Source organism: Mus musculus, chromosome 1 (assembly GCF_000001635.26).
Source record: "Mus musculus strain C57BL/6J chromosome 1, GRCm38.p6 C57BL/6J".
In the NCBI taxonomy this organism is placed as follows: domain Eukaryota; kingdom Metazoa; phylum Chordata; class Mammalia; order Rodentia; family Muridae; genus Mus; species Mus musculus.
In genome coordinates, this window is record NC_000067.6 from 50,811,918 (window position 1) to 50,817,992 (window position 6,075).

The 6,075-nt window shown below is 43.0% G+C and overlaps 1 long non-coding RNA gene across 1 annotated transcript; it reads left to right on the forward strand.

Annotated features, from left to right (window-relative positions):
- Nucleotides 1-557: 557 nt before the first annotated feature.
- Nucleotides 558-5,784, forward strand: Gm28321. The gene is made up of 2 exons (XR_373393.1): nt 558-713; nt 3,483-5,784. It is a non-coding gene; the product is annotated as a predicted gene 28321 (long non-coding RNA).
- Nucleotides 5,785-6,075: the final 291 nt, after the last annotated feature.

Here is a 6,075-nt window from a genome sequence, read left to right on the forward strand (position 1 = left end):
AGGGAGCTAAATCCAGTGCCCTAGGAAATAAAAAGTTAAAGAAAAACATGATGCTAAATTGAATAAAGGAAGTGGAGGCTTCAAGGCAAAACCCCACCCAACTAAGCTTCTAACCCATGAAAAGGAGTTAAAGAAAATCTTAATCGATGAAGGAAATAATCAGAAACAGAAAAACAGTTAAATTGTATCTGAACAAGAGGACCAAGTTCCACCCCACCAAGCAGCAGAAGTTAGTAGCTTCTGTCACATGATTCTGGATTTAGAGTCAAGGATATGAGAAATAGCTTGTGGAATCTCCCTCCAAGACTCAGAAAAGCTGTTAGATGTGTGTTAGGGTGTGGGAAGCCATTCCGGACTCCCTGGCCAGCTGGACAGAAATCTATGCCAGGCAGGCAGTAAATAAGCCCATATTTGGTGGATGGCTCGCCCTTAATCCCTGATTGGCTGAGCAAGCCTGCCTGGTGAGGTGATGTGACCTGTGGTGATTGGTTGAGGCGTGGTTGTGGCTTGAGTGCATAAAAACTCTTGAACCCCGGGGCTCAGGGAAGTTGAAGAGAGAAGCTGCCAGAGTAAACTGCTTTAAGAACCGGTGGTTGTGTTTTCCTTGCTGGTCGAGTTGGACGCAACAAGTGGTGCCGAAATCCGGGACCGACTCCCCCATTGAAGAGGTTCAGAACTTTCTACAGTCAGGATCTGTCGACAGGATGAGTACAGTAAGTAACTCACCATCCTGGGGTTGGGATTAGGCTCTCAGTAGATACAATTATGCTCTCGGTAAAGAGACAATAAGGCTATCTGTAAGAGACAATTAGGCTCTCCAGCTCTGGAGACAAGAAAGTGAAAGTAAGAGGGTAATAGGAACAGTTTATGGATTACTTTCTTTTTCTAGCCATTTGGGTAATTTTTCTTACTGCCTTTTGGTTTAAGGACTGGCCAAAAGGATGGCCGATTCAGGAGTCAGAACAAATATTACCAGGCCTGGGCTATGCAAAGAGTCCAGACATAAGTGCCAGGATGCTCCCTTGGAAAGATAAGGAAGGGCATGATGGGATGTTTCAACCATATGTGCTTGAGCTGCCCATTACCTTATGGGGTAGGGATTTGTTGAAAATAGTGTCCTATTTAAGAGCAAGGATCGCCCTTACGGCCGTTTGGCTTCAAAAGATACAGTTGAGGGTTGATTCCTTGCATACTTTAAATGATTTTCAGAAATTGTTAGGCGATATCAATTGGATTCAGCCCTATTTGAAGATCCCAAATGTTAAATGAAAACCTCTGTTTCAAATTTTAGGAGGAGACTTAGAGTTAAGTTCCAAAAGGGAATTAACACCTCAGACTAGAAAGACCCTAGTGGAAGAAGAATTGATTAAAGCCCAGCTTCAGCGTTATAGAGAAGGGTTACCCATCATTTTGATAATATTACCTACTGAGATACAACCCACAGGATTATTGTGGCAAGAAGGCCCATTTTTATGGATCCATTCCAAAATATCCGCTGGGAGGACATTAGATCATTACCCTACAACGGTGGCTTCTTTAGCCTTGTTGGGAATTCAGCATTGTTTACAATTTTTTGGTATAAAACCCAGCTCTATTGTAATCCCTTATGATAGGTATCAGCAAAAGGTCTTAACAGCAAATATTGATGAGTGGGCTATTTTAGCCTGTATTAATGAGGGCCCATTTGGTAATCATTATCCCAAACATCCGTTAATGACATTTTTTAAGGAACATCCAGTCATTTTTCCTCAAGTGGTGAGGAAAACACCCATTAAGGATGCAGTTAACGTGTTTACTGATGGATCAAAAACCAGATGTGGAGTATATATGGTAGAGGGGAAAGATCCTGTGGTCAGGCCGTAGTATCCCTGTACTCCGCAGATGGTAGAATTACAATTAGTTATTGAGGTCATTAAGGAATGTGTTTTCCTTTTAATCTAATTTCAGATTCACAATATGTAGTTAATTTAGTTTTATCCCTAGAAGTGGCTGGCCAAATAAAAGCTCATAGTACCATCCAAGCCTTCACCTTACAATTACAGAAGTTGCTGTGGGAAAGATGCCAACCATTATATATTGGACATGTCCATGCCCATAGTGGGCTTCCAGGACCCTTAAGTAGGGGAAATGATATTGTGGATAATTGTACTCGTATGGAGTTCACATTTTTAGCATCCCCTATGGAGTTAGCCTCACAATTTCATTCTAAATTTCATGTTAATGCTAAAACTCTGTAGAGAAAATTTGGAATCTAGAGCACAAGCTCGGGAGATTGTAGTCACTACCTGTGGACGTTGCCTTGAGTTTCAACACCCGCCTTCTTATGGAGTGAATCCTAGAGGATTGCTCCCTCTGCAGGTGTGGCAGATGGATGTGACACATTTTTCAGAATTTGGCAAATTGAAATATGTTCATGTGTCCATTGATACATGTTCAAGAATAGTTTATGCATCTCACATGGCAGGGGAAAAGGCCTCCCATGTTATACAACATTGTTTGGAGGCCTGGGCAGCTTGAGGTAAACCCCAACAACTTATAATAGATAATGGCCCTGCATATACTGCCAAAACCCTGGTGTCTTTTTGTCAATAGATGGAAGTACAAGTTAAACATGGCCCGCCATATAATCCTCAAGGCCAAGGAATCATTGAACGAGCACATAGAGCCTTAAAAGAAATGGGAACAAAACACCCATGGAAGGAGTTACAGAGACAAAATTTGGAGCTGTGACAAAAAGATGGACCATCTAGTGATTGCCATATGCAGGGATCCATCCCATAATCAGCTTCCAAACGCTGACACCATTGCACACACTAGCAAAATTTTGCTGAAAGGACCCAGATATAGCTCTCTCTTGTGAGACTATGCCGGGGCCTAGCAAATACAGAAGTGGATGATCACAGTCAGCTATTGGATGGGTCACACGGCCCCCAATGCAGGAGCTAGAGATATTACCCAAGGAGCTAAAGGGAACTGCAACCCTATAGGTGGAACAACAATATGAACTAACCAGTATCCCGGAGCTCTTGTCTCTAGCTGCATATGCATCAAAAGATGGCCTAGTCGGCCATCACTGCAAAGAGAGGCCCATTGGACTTGCCAACTTTAGATGCCCCAGTACAGGGGAACGCCAGGGCCACAAAGGGGGAGTGGGTGGGTAGGGGTTTGGGGGGGTGGGTATGGGGGACCTTTGGGATAGCATTGAAAATGTAAACGAGGAAAATACCTAATTAAAAAAAAATTATTAATAAAAAGGGGAAATAGGCTATGGCCATACCCCAAATGTAAGACTCTCCTTAGCTCTTTTTACCTTAAATTTTTTACAATTGGATACGGAAGGTCGCTCTGCTGCTGAACGACATGATAACACCAGCCCCAGAAAACTGGAGTATGCTAAATGGAAGGATGTGCTTACTGGATCATGGAATGGTCCGGATCCCATGTTGGTCTGGATGAGAGGGTCTGTTCGCATCTTTCCACAGAATCACACAGAGCCGGTGTGGGTTCCAGAGGGGCTAGTGCAACACTGTCAAAATGAAGAAGCTGATCTTGCTCGTGGTGAGCATGTGTCTGCCCCTGATGGGTGCGGAACCCAGATGGGGGATACTGTCAGTGTTTCCTCTTCGTCGTGATGCTTCCTGTTAAGAAATTCCTGTTAAGAAATTGGACTGCAAATTTTGATGGCAAGATGAATGAGCTTCGCTCGGTGATTGTCACTGTGAATTCTACCCGAATGGATCCTGGCTTGGCATCAGGAAAGAATGGGCTGGGATAGGTGCCCTCACTGTGACCCTTGTTTTGGCATGCATGTTGTGTGTATGGTGTATGTGTCAGTTGCGGAATGCCAAGTTCCACACTGCCGCCATGGTGGTGCAAGCTTTTGCCACAGTGGAAGCAGGGCAGTCACCTCAGATTTGGCTTGTTACCATGAAGAATGAACAATGAAGCCATCACTCCACGGGGTTGTAAGGATAAGCACTGCACAGAGGTTAGTCTGGAAGCTGTTTGGCCATCTCTGGGAGGTATGTCTGATTGCATGAGGGTTGAGTGTCCTAGTGTCCTTCCCCCAGGAAATAAAAATGGCATGGGAGCAGGTCAGGGTTGCTCTGCGTAAAAACCTGTAAGCCTAAGAGTAAATCCTGTCCATTGCCCCTATTTCTGCACACTGGGGATCAGACCTCTATCTTCACCCACGGAGCTTGCTTCAAAAGAATATAAAAGGGGGAATTGTGGGAAGCCATTCCGGACTCCCTGGCCAGACAGACAGAAATCTGTGCCAGGCAGTAAATAAGCCCGTATTTGGTGGATGGCTCGCCCTTAATCCCTGATTGGCTGAGCAAGCCTGCCTGGTGACGTGATGTGACCTGTGGTGATTGGTTGAGGCGTGGTTGTGGCTTGAGTGCATAAAAACTCTTGTACCCTGGGGTTTGGGGGAGTTGAAGAAAGAAGCTGCCAGAGTAAACTGCTTTAAGAAGAAATGGTGGTTGTATTTTCCTTGCTGGTTGAGTTGGATGCAACATTAGGGGGTCTCGGTGCATAGAGGCCCAAGATCTTTGCCTGAAAATGTGAAAGTGAGACCTGGATTTTATTGAAGACCCTACGATGTTAGAGATGTTGTAATGGAATACCTGCCAAGGAGAGCTGCTAAAAGTGTGTGGAACCAGCCCAAGAGATAAAAGTGTGTTAAAGTCAACAAAGCAGAAAGGAGTTGGAGATCCAAGGAACCCTTTGCCATCAGTCATGGAGATGCAAAGTTTTGGAATTTTCCCTGCTTATTTTGGTCTGTTATGGTCCAGCATTTCCTCACTCTGCTCCCTTTCTTCCCCTTTTGAATAATGTATATTCTATGCTACTGTACGTTCGAAATATATAACTTAATTTTTCATTTTGATGTCACAGAGGGTTACAATGAAAAGATTGTCATGAGTCTCAGAACAGACCTTGAACTTCAGACTTCTAAAGATTGTTGAGACTGTAATAGAGCATGAGAATTTTTAAAGTTGGACTAAATACATTTTGCATTATAATGTGGCTATGAGAGCCAGGGAGTGGAATGTGGTAGTCTGAATGAAAATGACCCCCATTGGTTAACAGGAACTGTCACTATTAGGAGATGTGTCTAGAAAGTAGGTGGGTCCTTGTTAGAAGAAGGACGTCACTGGGAGGTGGGCTTTGAGGGTTCAGATGTTCAAGCCAGGCCCACTGTGCCTCTCTGTTCCTGCTGTCTGACCATTTGCAAGTCAAATTCTTAGATCCCTCTCTTATATTTTTTCTGTCTGTGGACTGCCATGATGATAGTGAACTCATAATACTCTGAACTATACGTCAGCCCCAATTAAATGCTCTCCTTTATAAGAGTTGCTGTGGTCATGACATCTCTTCACAGCAGTAAACCCTAAGGCAATACTCCATATGCTATGGTCATAAATGTGTGCCTCCTCCCTTAAACTGTTTCTCAAAATCCTAACTTTTCAAGGTGATAGCACTTAGTGGACCTTTAGGGATTTAATTTGTTCATGAGAGGAATATATCTTTTGTCAATGCCACTTTTCATCTTATAAAGGAAAAACAAGAGTCCATTCACTACCTCTCCCATGTGATACATTAAGAGTAACCTGAATATGTGCCCTCATCAGACCCTGAAAATATCAGCATCAGCGGATTTTTACTCTCTAGTCTCAAAAGTTGTAAGAATTTTTTTTTGTCTCCAAGCCATTCTGACCATGATGTTTTGTTATGCACAGAAAAACAAGAGATGGGATATTAAAGTATTTCTGGAAATGATGCTTTAGGCTCTTATTGATTGTCCAAAGCAGAGTGGTCAACAACAAAATCAAGTGTCAGGGCTATTTATGAAGCATTTAACTCTGCTAAGAATCTGACATAAACAATTGTTCCTTTTGATGAATCAAATTGAGATTTAAAGTTAGAAGCAAATGCCTGGAGTTTATGATTGACAGAAATAACTGTGAAAGTTGTTTGTCAGGGTTGTTCTTGTTTTTTCAAATTGCAGAATTTCTCTCTCTCTCTCTCTCTCTCTCTCTCTCTCTCTCTCTCTCTCTTTCTTTATTTCTT